This window comes from Coturnix japonica, unplaced genomic scaffold (assembly GCF_054131305.1).
Source record: "Coturnix japonica strain WE unplaced genomic scaffold, WE-NBRP24 Scf046, whole genome shotgun sequence".
NCBI lineage: Eukaryota > Metazoa > Chordata > Aves > Galliformes > Phasianidae > Coturnix > Coturnix japonica.
The window spans coordinates 1155587-1169555 of record NW_028188949.1 but is presented as its reverse complement, the minus strand read 5'-3'; the positions used below and the strand labels follow the sequence as shown (position 1 = coordinate 1169555).

The 13969-nt window shown below is 42.9% G+C and overlaps 1 protein-coding gene across 2 annotated transcripts in view; it reads right to left on the bottom strand.

Moving 5' to 3' along the window:
* The window catches only part of LOC146752343 (cytosolic carboxypeptidase 4-like), a 203820-nt gene that overhangs the window by 164564 nt on the left and 25287 nt on the right, over nucleotides 1-13969 (bottom strand). The window lies entirely within an intron of this gene.

Genomic DNA, 13969 nt, shown 5'->3' with positions numbered 1-13969 from the left:
CAATGCGCAGAATCCTCATTGCTTAGAAATTTTATTGCTCTGAAACCTCAATGCTTAGCAACCCTAATGCTTACAAACCTCAATGCATAGAGGCCTTAATGTTTAGAAACAACAAAGATTAGAAAACTCAATGCTTGGCTTAGAATCCTCAATGCTTAGCATCCTCAATGCTTAGCATCCTCAATCCTTAGCATCCTCAATCCTTAGTATGCTAGATGCTTAGCTTAGAATCCTCAATGCTTAGAATCCTCAATGCTTACAAACCTCAATGCTGAGAAATTTTATTGTTTCAAACCTCATTGCTTAGCATCCCAAATGCTTACAAACCTCAATGCTTAGAATCCTCAATGCTTAGAATCCTCAATGCATAGATTAGAATCCTCAATGCTTAGAATCCTCAATGCTTAGCATCCTCAATCCTTAGTATGCTCTATGCTTAGCTTAGAATCCTCAATGCTTAGCATCCTCAATTCTTAGAATCCTCAAAGCTCAGGATCCTCAATGCTTAGAAACCTCAATGCACAGAGTCCTTAATGCTTAGAAACCTCAATACTTAGCATCCTCAGTGCTTTGCTTAGAATCCTCACTGCTTAAAAACCTCAATGCTTATAATCCTCAGTGCTTAGCATCCTCAATGCGTAGAATCCCCAATACTTAGAAACCTCAATGCTTAGCATCCTCAATCCTTAGTATGCTCTATGCTTAGCTTAGAATCCTCAATGCTTAGAATCCTCAATGGTTACAAACGTCAATGCTGAGAAATTTTATTGTTTGAAACCTCATTGCTTAGCATCCCAAATGCTTACAAACCTCAATGCATAGAGGCCTTAATGCTTAGAAACCTCAAAGATTAGAAAACTCAATGCTTGGCTTAGAATCCTCAATGCTTAGAATCCTCAATGCTTAGAATCCTCCATGCATAGCTTAGAATCCTCAATGCTTAGCATCCTCAATGCTTAGAATCCTCAATGCTTAGAATCCTCAATGCTTAGAATCCTCAATGCTTAGCATCCTCATTGCTTAGCATCCTCAATGCTTAGCATCCTCAATGCTTAGCATCCTCATTACATAGCTTAGAATCCTCAATGCTTAGAATCCTCATTGCTTCGCATCCTCAATGCTTAGCATCCTCATTGCTTTGCTTAGAATACTCAAAGCTCAGAATCCTCACTGCTTAGGTACCTCAATGCTTAGCATCCTCCATGCATTGCTTAGAAACCTCAATGCGCAGAATCCTCATTGCTTAGAAATTTTATTGCTCTGAAACCTCAATGCTTAGCATCCCTAATGCTTACAAACCTCAATGCATAGAGGCCTTAATGTTTAGAAACCTCAAAGATTAGAAAACTCAATGCTTGGCTTAGAATCCTCAATGCTTAGAATCCTCAATGCTTAGCATCCTCAATGCTTAGCATCCTCAATGCTTAGAATCCTCAATGCTTAGAATCCTCAATGCTTAGAATCTTCAATGCTTAGAATCGTCAATGCACAGAGTCATTCATGCTTAGAAACCTCAATACTTAGCATCCTCAGTGCTTAGCTTAGAATCCTCACTGCTTCGAAACCTGAATGCTTAGAATCCTCAATGCTTAGAATCCTCAATGCATAGCTTAGAAACCTGAATGCTTAGAATCCTCAATGCTTAACATCCTCAATGTTTAGAATCCTCAATGCATAGCTTACAATCCTCAATGCTTAGAATACTCAATGCTTAGCATCCTCAATGCTTAGCGTCCTCAATGCTTAGCATCCTCAATGCTTAGCTTAGAATCCTCAAAGCTCAGGATCCTCAATGCTTAGAAACCTCAATGCACAGAGTCCTTAATGCTTAGAAACCTCAATACTTAGCATCCTCAGTGCTTAGCTTAGAATCCTCACTGCTTAGAAACCTCAATGCTTAGAATCCTCAGTGCTTAGCATCCTCAATGCGTAGAATACCCAATGCTTAGAAACCTCAATGCTTAGCATCCTCAATCCTTAGTATGCTCTATGCTTAGCTTAGAATCCTCAATGCTTAGAATCCGCAATGCTTAGAATCCTCAATGCACAGAGTCCTTAATGCTTAGAAACCTCAATACTTAGCATCCTCAGTGCTTAGCTTAGAATCCTCACTGCTTAGAAACCTCAATGCTTAGAATCCTCAGTGCTTAGCATCCTCAATGCGTAGAATACCCAATGCTTAGAAACCTCAATGCTTAGCATTCTCAATCCTTAGTATGCTCTATGCTTAGCTTAGAATCCTCAATGCTTAGAATCCTCAGTGCTTAGCATTCTCCATGCATTGCTTAGAAATCTCAATGCGTAGAATCCTCATACCTTAGAATCCTCTACGCTGAGAAATTTTATTGCTTGGAAACCTCAATGCTTAGCATCCCTAATGCTTACAAACCTCAATGCGTACAGTCCTTAATGCTTAGAAACCTCAATGCATAGCATCCTCAATTCATACCTTAGAATCCTCAATGCATAGAATCCTCAATGCTTAGAATCCTTAATCTTCGAATCCTCAATGCTTAGAATCCTCAACGCTTAGCATCCTCAATGCTCAACTTAGAACCTTCAATGCCTAGAATCCTCAATGCTTAGAATACCCCCAATGATTAGAGCCCTTAAAGCTTAGAAACCTCAATACTTAGCATCGTCACTGCATAGCTTAGAATCCTCAATGCTTAGAAACCGTAATGCTTAGCATCCTCAATCCTTAGTATGCTCAATGCTTAGCTTAGAATACTCAATGATTAGAAACCTCATTGCTTAGCATCCTCCATTCTTTGCTTTGAAACCTCATTCCATAGAATCCTCAATGCGTAGAATCCTCAACGCTGAGAAAACTTATTGCTTTGAAACCTCAATGCTTAGCATCCCTAATGCTTAGAAACCTCAGTGCATAGCTTAGAATCCTCAATGCTTAGAATCCTCAATGCACAGCATCCTCAATGCTTAGCTTATAAACCTTAATGCATAGAATTCTCAATGCGTAGAATCCGCATTCCTTAGAATCTTCAACGCTGAGAAACTTTCTTGCTTTGAAACCTCAATCCTTAGCATCCTTAATGCTAAGAAACCTCACTGCATAGCGTCCTTAATGCTTAGAATCCTCAATGCTTAGAAAGCTCAGTACTTAGACTTCTTAAGGCTTAGAAACCTCAAAGCTTAGAATCCTCATTGCTTAGCATCCTCATTGCTCAGCACCCTCAATGCTTTGAAACCTCAATGCATTGAGTCGTTAATGCTTAGAATCCTCAATACTTGGAATCCACAATGCTATGCTCAGAATCCTCAATGCCTAAAATCCTCAATGCTTAGAATCCCCAAAGATTAGAGTCCTTAATGCTTAGAAACCTCAATGCTTAGAATCCTCAGTGCTTAGCATTCTCAAACCTTGCAATCCTCAATGCATAGAATCTTAGAATCCGTAATGCTTAGCATCCTCAATGCTTAGCATCCTTAATGATTAGAAACCTCAATGCACAGAGTCCTTAATGCTTGAAACATTTATGCTTAGAAACCTCAATTCATAGAACCCACAATGCTTAACCTAGTATCCTCAGTGCTTAGAATCGTCAATGCTTAGAACCCTCAATGTTTACCTTAGAATCCTCAATGCTTAGCATCTTGAATGCTTAGTATCCTCAATGCATAGAATCCCCAATGCTTAGAATCCTCAATGAAAAGAGTCCTTAATGCTTAGAAAGCTCAATGCTTAGAAACGTCAATGCATAGAGTCCTCAATGCTTAGAACCCTCAATGCTTAGAACCCTCAATGCTTAGAACCCTCAATGCTTAGAATCCTCAATGCTTAGAAAACTCAATGCTTAGAAACTTCAATGCATAGAGTCCTCAGTGCTTAGCTTAGAATCCTCAATGTGTACCATCCTCAATGCTTACAAACCTCAAAGCTTAGAAACCTCAATGCTTAGAAACCTCATTGCTTAGAATCCTCAACGATGAGAAACCTTATTGCATAGAAACCACAAAGCTTAGAAACCACAATGCATAGAGTCCTTAATGCTTAGCAACCTCAATGCATAGAAAACTTAAAGCATAGAAATGTCAATGTTTAGAATCCTCAATGCTTAGAAACCTCACTGCTTAGAAAGCTCAATGCATAGAGTCGTTAATGCATAGAAACCTCAATGCTTAGAATCCTCAATGCTCAGCTTAGAAACCTCAATGCTTAGAAACCTCATGGCATAGCATGCTCAATGCATAGCATAGAATCATCAATGATTAGAACCCTCAATGCTTAGAAACCTCACTGCTTAGAAAGCTCAATGCATAGAGTCGTTAATGCATAGAAACCTCAATGCTTAGAATCCTCAATGCTCAGCTTAGAAACCTCAATGCTTAGAAACCTCATGGCATAGCATGCTCAATGCATAGCATAGAATCATCAATGCTTAGAACCCTCAATGCTTAGAATCTTCATTGCTTTCCATTCTCAAAGCTCAGCAGCCTCAATACTTAGCATCCTCAATGCTTAGAATCCGCAATGCTTAGCATCCTCAATGCTTAGCATCCACAATGCTTAGATTAGAATCCTCAATGCTTAGAAACCTCAATGCTTAGAATCCTTAATCCTTAGCATCCTCAATGTTTAGCATCCTCAATGCTTTGGGTAGAATCCTCAATGCTTAGAAACCTTAAAGCTTTGAATCCTCAATGCTTTGCTTACAATCCTCAATGCTTAAACAACTCAATCCTTAGCATCCTCAATGCTTAGCATCCTCAATGCTTAGCTTAGAATACTCAATGCTTAGAATCCTCGGTGCTTAGCAACCTCAATGCACAGAGTCCTTAAAACTTAGAAACCTCAAAACTTAGCATCCTCAGTGCTTAGCTTAGAATCCTCACTGCTTAGAAACCTGAGTGCTTAGAATACTCAATGCTTAGAATCCTCAATGCTTAGAATCCTCAATGCTTAGCATCCTTAATGCTTAGCATCCTCAATGCTTAGATTAGAATCATCAATGCTTAGAATCCTCATGGCTTAGATACCTCAATGCTTAGTATCCTTAATGATTGGAAACGTCAATGCTTAGAGTCCTCAATGCTTAGCGTAGAATCCTCAAGGCGTAGAATCCTCAGGGCGTAGAATCCTCAGGGCGTAGAATCCCCAAGGCGTAGAATCCCCAAGGCGTAGAATCCCCAAGGCGTAGAATCCTCAAGGCGTAGAATCTCCAAGGCGTAGAATCCCCAAGGCGTAGAATCCTCAAGGCGTAGAATCCCCAAGGCGTAGAATCCCCAAGGCGTAGAATCCTCAGGGCGTAGAATCCTCAGGGCGTAGAATCCTCAAGGCGTAGAGCCCTTAAAGCATAGAAACCTCAATGCTTATAGTCCTTTATTTTTAGAAACCTCAATGCTTAGAAACCTGAACGCTTAGAATCCTCAATGCATAGAGTCCTTATTGCTTATCATCCTCAATGCTTAGCATCCTCAATGCTTAGATTAGAATCATCAATGCTTAGAATCCTCATGGCTTAGATACCTCAATGCTTAGTATCCTTAATGATTGGAAACGTCAATGCTTAGAGTCCTCAATGCTTAGCGTAGAATCCTCAAGGCGTAGAATCCTCAGGGCGTAGAATCCTCAGGGCGTAGAATCCTCAGGGCGTAGAATCCTCAAGGCGTAGAATCCTCAGGGCGTAGAATCCTCAAGGCGTAGAATCCCCAAGGCGTAGAATCCCCAAGGCGTAGAATCCTCAAGGCGTAGAATCCCCAAGGCGTAGAATCCCCAAGGCGTAGAATCCCCAAGGCGTAGAATCCTCAGGGCGTAGAATCCTCAAGGCGTAGAATCCCCAAGGCGTAGAATCCCCAAGGCGTAGAATCCCCAAGGCGTAGAATCCCCAAGGCGTAGAATCCTCAGGGCGTAGAATCCTCAAGGCGTAGAATCCCCAAGGCGTAGAATCCCCAAGGCGTAGAATCCTCAGGGCGTAGAATCCTCAAGGCGTAGAATCCCCAAGGCGTAGAATCCCCAAGGCGTAGAATCCTCAGGGCGTAGAATCCTCAGGGCGTAGAATCCTCAAGGCGTAGAGCCCTTAAAGCATAGAAACCTCAATGCTTATAGTCCTTTATTTTTAGAAACCTCAATGCTTAGAAACCTGAACGCTTAGAATCCTCAATGCATAGAGTCCTTATTGCTTATCATCCTCAATGCTTAGAATCCTCAATGCTTAGCATCCTCAATGCTTAGAAACATCAATGCTTAGAAACCTTTGATGATTAGAATCCTCAATGCTTAGCGTCCTTAATGTTTAGAAATCTCAATGCATAAAGTCCTTAAAGCTTAGAAACCTCAATGCTTAGAAACCTGAATGCTTAGATTCCTCAATGCTTAGAAACCTCAATGCCTAGAATCGTCATTGCTTAGCTCAGAATCCACAATGCTCAGATTCCTCCATGCTTAGAAATCTCCTTGCTTACTCAGTGCTTAGAATCCTCAATGCTTAGCATACTCAAAGTTTAGAAACCTCAATGCTTAACATCCTCAATGCTTAGCTTAGAATCCTCAATGCTTAGAATCCTTAATGCTTAGAAAGCTCAATGCTTAGCATCCTGTTTTCTTAGCTAAAAAACCTCAATGCTTAGAAACTTCCCTGCTTAGAAACCGCAATGCTTTGCATCCTCAATGATTTGCATCCTCAATGCTTACAAACATTAATGCTTAGCATCCTCCTTGCTTAGAAACCTTAATTCTTAGAAACCTCAATGCTTAGAATCCTCATTGCTTAGAAACCTCAATGCTTAAAATCTTCAATGCTTTGCTTAGAATTCTCAATGCTTAGGAACCTCATTGCTTAGAAACCTGCAGCGACTCAGCACGGACTCAGATGTGAATGATCCAAATCGTTTATTACAAGTTCTCACATCCCTTATATACCTTCACAAGTTGTTATTTTCTAACTTTCCCATCTGCCCTTACAACTTTCCCAAACATCTTACATGTCAACAAAGCATTCTACAAAACACTTTTCAACTGTCCATGCAGGCACATAACCAATCAGAGCTGTGAGACTCTTCTTCTCCTTGCAGAGGTGTCCTTGGTTCCCATGCTGTTTATCTTGCTCCACAGCTGCTGCTCTGAACAGCTTTTCTTGTATCCCCACAATTCCCCCTTTTTTGTTTATTGACAAGCTACTACCATACTATAAAATAATAATACTAATTATATTAATAACATAATCATTATAACTCAATCAAGGCCTCGATTGACAATATTCTGAAAATGAAAAAGGAGATAAGGCAAATGACAAAATATATGGTTAAATCCACTAAAATATCAGACGCATTTTGCCTGCGGCCTAAGTTCTTACAACCTGGAAAAGAACCCCTGAGAATCCAATTCTGTGTAAATTTGAAATAGGTTAGAAAAGACTTCAATTTCGTGTTATCCATTTTAGACCATCCCGTTAGCATGAAGCAAATACTCCCTAAGCTAGCACATTATTACTTATTGTCCCTGGAGAGGCAGAAAACTGCAGAAAAGGAGAGAGAAGGATCATGTTGGCGGTGGATGCGATAGGCAGCGCCAGCAGGGCGTCCCCTGCTTCAAGGTGCACTTTCCCTTTCTCATCCACCACGGATTCTCTCTTGCTCTTTTCCTACTCAGGGTCTGAATGGTATTTTCCATTTGTACACTGCATCCGCATGGCCAGTGCATGGTACAGAGTCCAAGTGGAACACCTGCTTACAAAACAGAATAAATTGCCGAGGTTAGCTTTTTTTTGCAAGCACCTTTGTTTCAATTGATGCATGGTCATATTTTGAAAATCCCAATTAGTGAGATGAAAAAGAGTTAATAACTGTTATGTTTAAGAATCATCCGTTTGTCCAGGATTCTTTTCCAGGGTCTTATTTTTACAAACTAAGAAGAGGCTAGTTGATAGGCTAATAAAATCATAACTGAACATTACTAATACACTAGAAGAGCTATTCCCATAATTTCCAGCATTGGTAACATCAAATCCTATTTAACTTATATTCTATCTACTGCCAAAATAGGAAAGACACACAATAATCTAAATAATGCTTAATAATTCTAATTCTTAAATTTATACCAGTAATGTGGAAGAGTTACCTACTATGTCTTACCATTACTAAAATTATTATTTGCAATACAACAAATTACAAAGCAATATCAATGAAGTAAGAGGCGTATAATCACAATCATTATTAAGGCTGGGTGTTATTTTCTGCCTTGAGATGAGGCCGAACATATCTTGCCGGAACCCATGTAGGGCCAGTCCTTGTAGAAACGCAAGCATATCCACGACCCCAGGTTATCAATGGTAAGGGACCTTCCCAGTGCCCTGTGGCCATATTTCGAATGTTAACCATTGGCCGTTCCTTGAGCACTGGGGAACCCCCAAAATGACGATCCACACGAGTTGTATTTGTATGATCACGATTCAAAAAATTCAGCACAAACAAAGCCTTACATAATCTTTCTTGTGGTGTGTCTCCCGTATTCCCCCTTTTTTGTTTATTAAGAACAGATTTCAGTGTTTGATGAGTACGCTCAAGCACTGGACAAGCTTGTCCAGTGGGAGAATGAGGGATGCCTGTAATATGTCTAACTTCCCATTCTTGAAGGAAAGTTTGAGTGGCCTTAGAAGTATAAGCGGGCCCATTATCTGTTTTTATCGTATGAGGGATTCCCATAGCAGCATAAGCAGATAACCAGTGTTTACGGGCGTCACGACTGCGTTCACCTGTATGTGCTGTGGCAAATATGTAAGAAGAATGAGTATCTATCGTTACATGTACGTATTTTAGACGGCTGAATTCAGGAACGTGAGTGACATCTGTCTGCCAGAGTTGAAGAGGGGCTGTTCCACGTGGATTTGTCCCAGTTTGAGGCAAAGGGGCAATTGCCTGGCAGTCTGGGTATGTTAAAATAATGTTACGGGCTTGATCTACTGTCAGTTGGAATTGTTTTTGTAAGGCTCTCCTGTTCTGATGGAAAAATTGATGGGAGAGTCGTGCTTGCTCAAATAATTGAGGAGTAGCAAAAGCGACTGTGGCTTGATCAGCCTTACGGTTGCCCTCAGTTAAAGGACCAGGCAATGTAGTATGCGATCGAATGTGCATAATAAAATAAGGAAGAGTACGGTGAGAAACATAATGCAAGACTCGTTTGAGCTGTACAAACAAAACCGGATTATCAACTTCCTTAAGAAAGGATCCTTCAATCCGCTGAATGATACCTGTAACATACAAAGAGTCAGTTATTATATTAAGCTTTTGGTCTGAAAAAATTTGGAAAGCTCGAGCTACTGCAGCAAGTTCTACAACTTGAGGTGATCCATCAACAACATGTACGTCTGACTGCCATTGTGTAGCAGTCGCACACCAGAGAACCACTGCTTGGTGTGTCTTGCCAGAGCCATCTGTAAATACAGTAACAGCATTAGGTATTGGAACATGTGAAAGTAAAGTATTAGTAGCAATGGGGATATCAGCCAAATTATGTAGTAACTGATGTTTGGGAGGATGAGTGGACAATTGTCCGGTATAGTCTGCCATAGCAGTCTGAAAAGGAAGTGACTGCACAAGCATCCAATCTAAATCTTTTTTAGTAGCAGGTACGTATATGCACTCAGGGTCAAGAGCTCGTAGAATCTGTAGACGATGACGACCTCGCTGTATTAGCATAGCAAACATTTCCACTCGTGATGTAATAGTTTTTGAAAATGTATGAGGTAAAAATACCCATTCGAGAATAATGAGAGGATCCTTTTTTGAGGTATCCCATTGACATAACAAGCTATATGGCTGATAGAAGTTGGATATTATTATGAGATGTACTGGAAGTGATAAACAAACATGATGGCTGTATCGATTTTGCACTGATGTTATTACAGAGTCTAAGCATTGTTGTGCTTCTGGTGTTAATTGTCTTTTAGAAGTTAGATCTGGGTCTCCTTTCAGTAGTTTGAATAAAGGATGCAGCTCTTGAGTAGTAATTCCCAAAAGTGGCCGCAACCAATTGATGGTTCCTAATAACTTTTGCAGATCATTTAATGTCCGTACGTGAGGTACTATTTTGAGGATTTGTGGCTGAATAGTGTGAGATGCAATTTTCCATCCTAAATATTTCCATGGAGAACTAAGTTGCACTTTTTCTTCTGCTATTTATAAGCCAATAGATTGGACTGCCTCCCGGACGAGCAGTAAAGCGTCCTTTAGACCCTCTTCTTGTTCTGCTGCTATTAAAATATCATCCATGTAATGATAAATAAGGACATGAGGTCTAGCCTTTCGTACTGGTTGTAATGCATTTGCTACAGTCAATTGACATATCGTTGGACTATTAAGCATTCCTTGTGGTAACACTGTCCAATGATACCGCTGAACAGGGCTTTGTAGGTTGATAGAGGGCACTGAGAAAGCAAATCGTGGTGCATCTTTTGGATGAAGCTGAATGGTAAAAAAACAGTCTTTCAAATCAATGACTGCTATAGGCCAATCCGAAGGTAACATTGAGGGTGAAGGAAGGCCAGGCTGCAACGCTCCCATAGGCTCAATTACTGCATTGACAGCACGCAAGTCCTGTAAAAGTCTCCATTTTCCACTCTTCTTGAGGATAACAAAAACCGGAGTATTCCAAGGGCTGGTAGTAGGCACTATGTGACCAGCAGCTAGCTGTTCTTGAACTAACTCATGTAAGTGCAGCAACTTTTCTCTTTTTAAGGGCCACTGATCTACCCAAATAGGTTGTTCTGTTTTCCAAGCTAAGGGTATAGGTTGCTGCCAATCAATGGCCCTTACTGAAAATTTGTCTGCAAAATCATACCCCACTGACTTAAGAGATCACGACCCCACAAAGTACAGGGAATTGGTAAAATGTAAGGAGCAGCGTGAGCAATGCGACCATCAGGCCCTTCAAAAGATAAAATTCGGGCACTTCGTTTTGGCTGCTGTAGGCCCCCAACCCCCACAATAGCAGAATTAGGGTCTCTTAGTGGCCACTCAGGGGGCCAATCACTGGACTTAATGATGGTAACATCAGCTCCAGTATCCACTAGTCCTAATAACTGTCTGCCATTTACTAAGCATGGTAATAAAGGTTTGTCTTTTGACAGTTGTGTGGTCCATAGCACAACAGGTTTATCTGTGCTCCCAAATCCACCGGTTCGATCTCTAATACCAGGTTTGGTCATAGAATGAAAAGGAACTAATTGTGCTATTTTTTGGCCTTTTGGAATAAAACAGGGGGGTGAGGGTGTCCATGCCATTATCTTAATTTCCCCGGTATGGTCAGCATCTATAACTCCAGGTAAAACAAAAAGTCCCATCCTTGTAACAGAAGAACGTCCTAACAAGAGGGCGCTACGCCCGTCCCCAAGGGGACCCATTACCCCTGTTGGAATGAGAGTCACGGTGCTATCAGTCAGCGTCACTGACTGGGCAGTGGACAAATCCACTCCTGCGCTGCCAATGGTGGCTGGTCTGAGTGAGCTGGCCAGACAGCATCTGGCTGAGTCGGGACCGTATTTGCTGTCATAGCGCGCGGTCTCGCGCTCCTCTTGCCGTTTCCCGGCAGATCGCAGGGCTGTGCAGCAACAGGAAGTTTGGATCGGCAGTCTCTAGCCCAGTGTAGCCCCTTCCTGCACCGTGGACAGGGTCGAGTTGGAACAGCAGAAGCATTTTTATTTACTCGCTTGGGCTTTTTACAGTCCCGTTGGACACGACCTGGTTCTCCACAATTGTAACACTTTACTTTTTGAGCTGTCCCTGCATCAAGTTGGGTGGCCAATGAATCTGCTAGCAGGGCCATTTTATGACTTTCTGTGCCTACATCTTGACAGGCTTTAATCAAGTCAGTAATTGATGGGTCTGCATTCCTTAGGGACTTTAAAACCTTTCGACAGTCTGCATTTGCGTTTTCTACTGCTAATTGCTTAAGCAAGACATTTCGGGCAGCTTCATTTTCTACTTGTCTCTCTAATGAATTTTGTAAACGGTCAAGAAATTTAATGTAAGGCTCAGTAGCCTCTTGCCTAATTGAAGTAAATGAAGCATCAGGTGAATTAATATCAGGAACCCGACGGACAGCACGCAACACCAAAGTCTTAACTTGTTCCAGGCATTGCCTGTCCAGCTGTGCCTGTGCCTGAGGTGTTGCCCGGACCCCCTCCCCCATGAGTTCCTCTAGGCCAATGTGATTTAGATTGTTCAAATTATTCAAGGCCTGGACAGCAGCCTGATCCCGGTATTCAGTCATGAACACGGTGTATTGCATGGGAGAGAGGATCATTCGTAACACACTTTTCCAGTCATGAGGGGTCATAACATAACTATCACCAATTGCAACCAAAAGATTATATGTACAGGTAGACTGAACTCCGTATGTTCTCACTGACTTCCTTAGCTCTTTCACTGCCTCACAAGGCAGGGGTTCCCAACGGGGGACCTGATTCGGCTGATACAACACAGGAAAGGCTTGCAATGTGTCACCATCACCCCTTAATATTGCTTCTTTTCTGCACTGCTCTAAGACACCACAGTACGCTGTAGGGAAATTTGTCGTTTCTGCACCCTTCAAATTATCATCAGGAAGAAATGCGCCCGATTCGCATTCCGGATATACTGGACCTGGGTCACAACGATCCCCTGGTTTCGATCCGTCCGTGTCTTTAATCACGTTACACGCCGGCTGCACAGACGCTGCAGCGCACGACGTGGGGGGGGCGGAGGGCAGCGGCGCAGAGAACGTCATGGGCGGAGCGGAGGGCGGAGGCGCGGCGAGCGTCGTGGGCGGAGCGGGGGGCGGAGCGACGAACGTCGTAGGCGGGGCGAAGGGCGGGGGCGCGGCGAGCGTCGTGGGCGGAGCGGGGGGCGGAAGCGGCGCGACGAACGTCGTAGGCGGGGCGAAGGGCGGGGGCGCCGTAGAGGGCGGCAACGCGGCGAGCGTCTGGGGAGGAGCGAACGGCGGGAGCGCGAGGGGGGGCGGTTGCGGCTTTTCGTCTCCCCGAATCGCGGGGGGGTCGGAGCCGCCGGTCGGATCCGGGCACGGGCCGCTTCCCGCAGCGAGAGGCAGCGGCGGGGTTGGGACGGAGGGCGGCAGGGAATGGTCGGAATAAATTCTTTCCCGTCGTGATTGCTTAATCCCTTCCATTATCCGGCTCCAAACGGGCAACAGCTTAGCAGCCTTTCTGTCTTTAGCGAGAGAAGCCTCGTAGAGTTTTGAGCCGATTTTGTCCCAAAGTTCTCCATCTAGAGAGAACTCAGTTTTTGTAAATTCAGGGACGTTTTTGCTTATCCATTTAAGAAGAGAAGCTAATGCCTTAGTAGACACAGTCTTATCCTGATACGGTAACACTGACCGCAATACTTCGAGATTTACTTTCTGCTCCTTCGGTAGTGAGCTCCCCATAGTTCCCGACTGCTCACCTTCTGTCCTGCAGAACGGTGCGGGTGCGCGCGAAACAGTCTCTCCGAAGTTCAGTCGGGCGACGCTGCCGGACCGGGCTCGCTCAGCCGCGGGTTGATTTGCCCCACGTTGTGGGCGCCATTTGCAGCGACTCGGCACGGACTCAGATGTGAACGATCCAAATCGTTTATTACAAGTTCTCACATCCCTTATATACCTTCACAAGTTGTTATTTTCTAACTTTCCCATCTGCCCTTACAACTTTCCCAAACATCTTACATGTCAACAAAGCATTCTACAAAACACTTTTCAACTGTCCATGCAGGCACATAACCAATCAGAGCTGTGAGACTCTTCTTCTCCTTGCAGAGGTGTCCTTGGTTCCCATGCTGTTTATCTTGCTCCACAGCTGCTGCTCTGAACAGCTTTTCTTGTATCCCCACAGAAACCTATGTGGTTAAAATCCTCAATGGTTAGAAACCTTAATGATTAGAATACAGAATACTTAGAATCCTCAATGCTTAGCTTAGAATCTTCAGTGCTTTGCATCCTCAATGCTTAGCATCCTCAATGCTTAGCTTCAAATCCTCAATG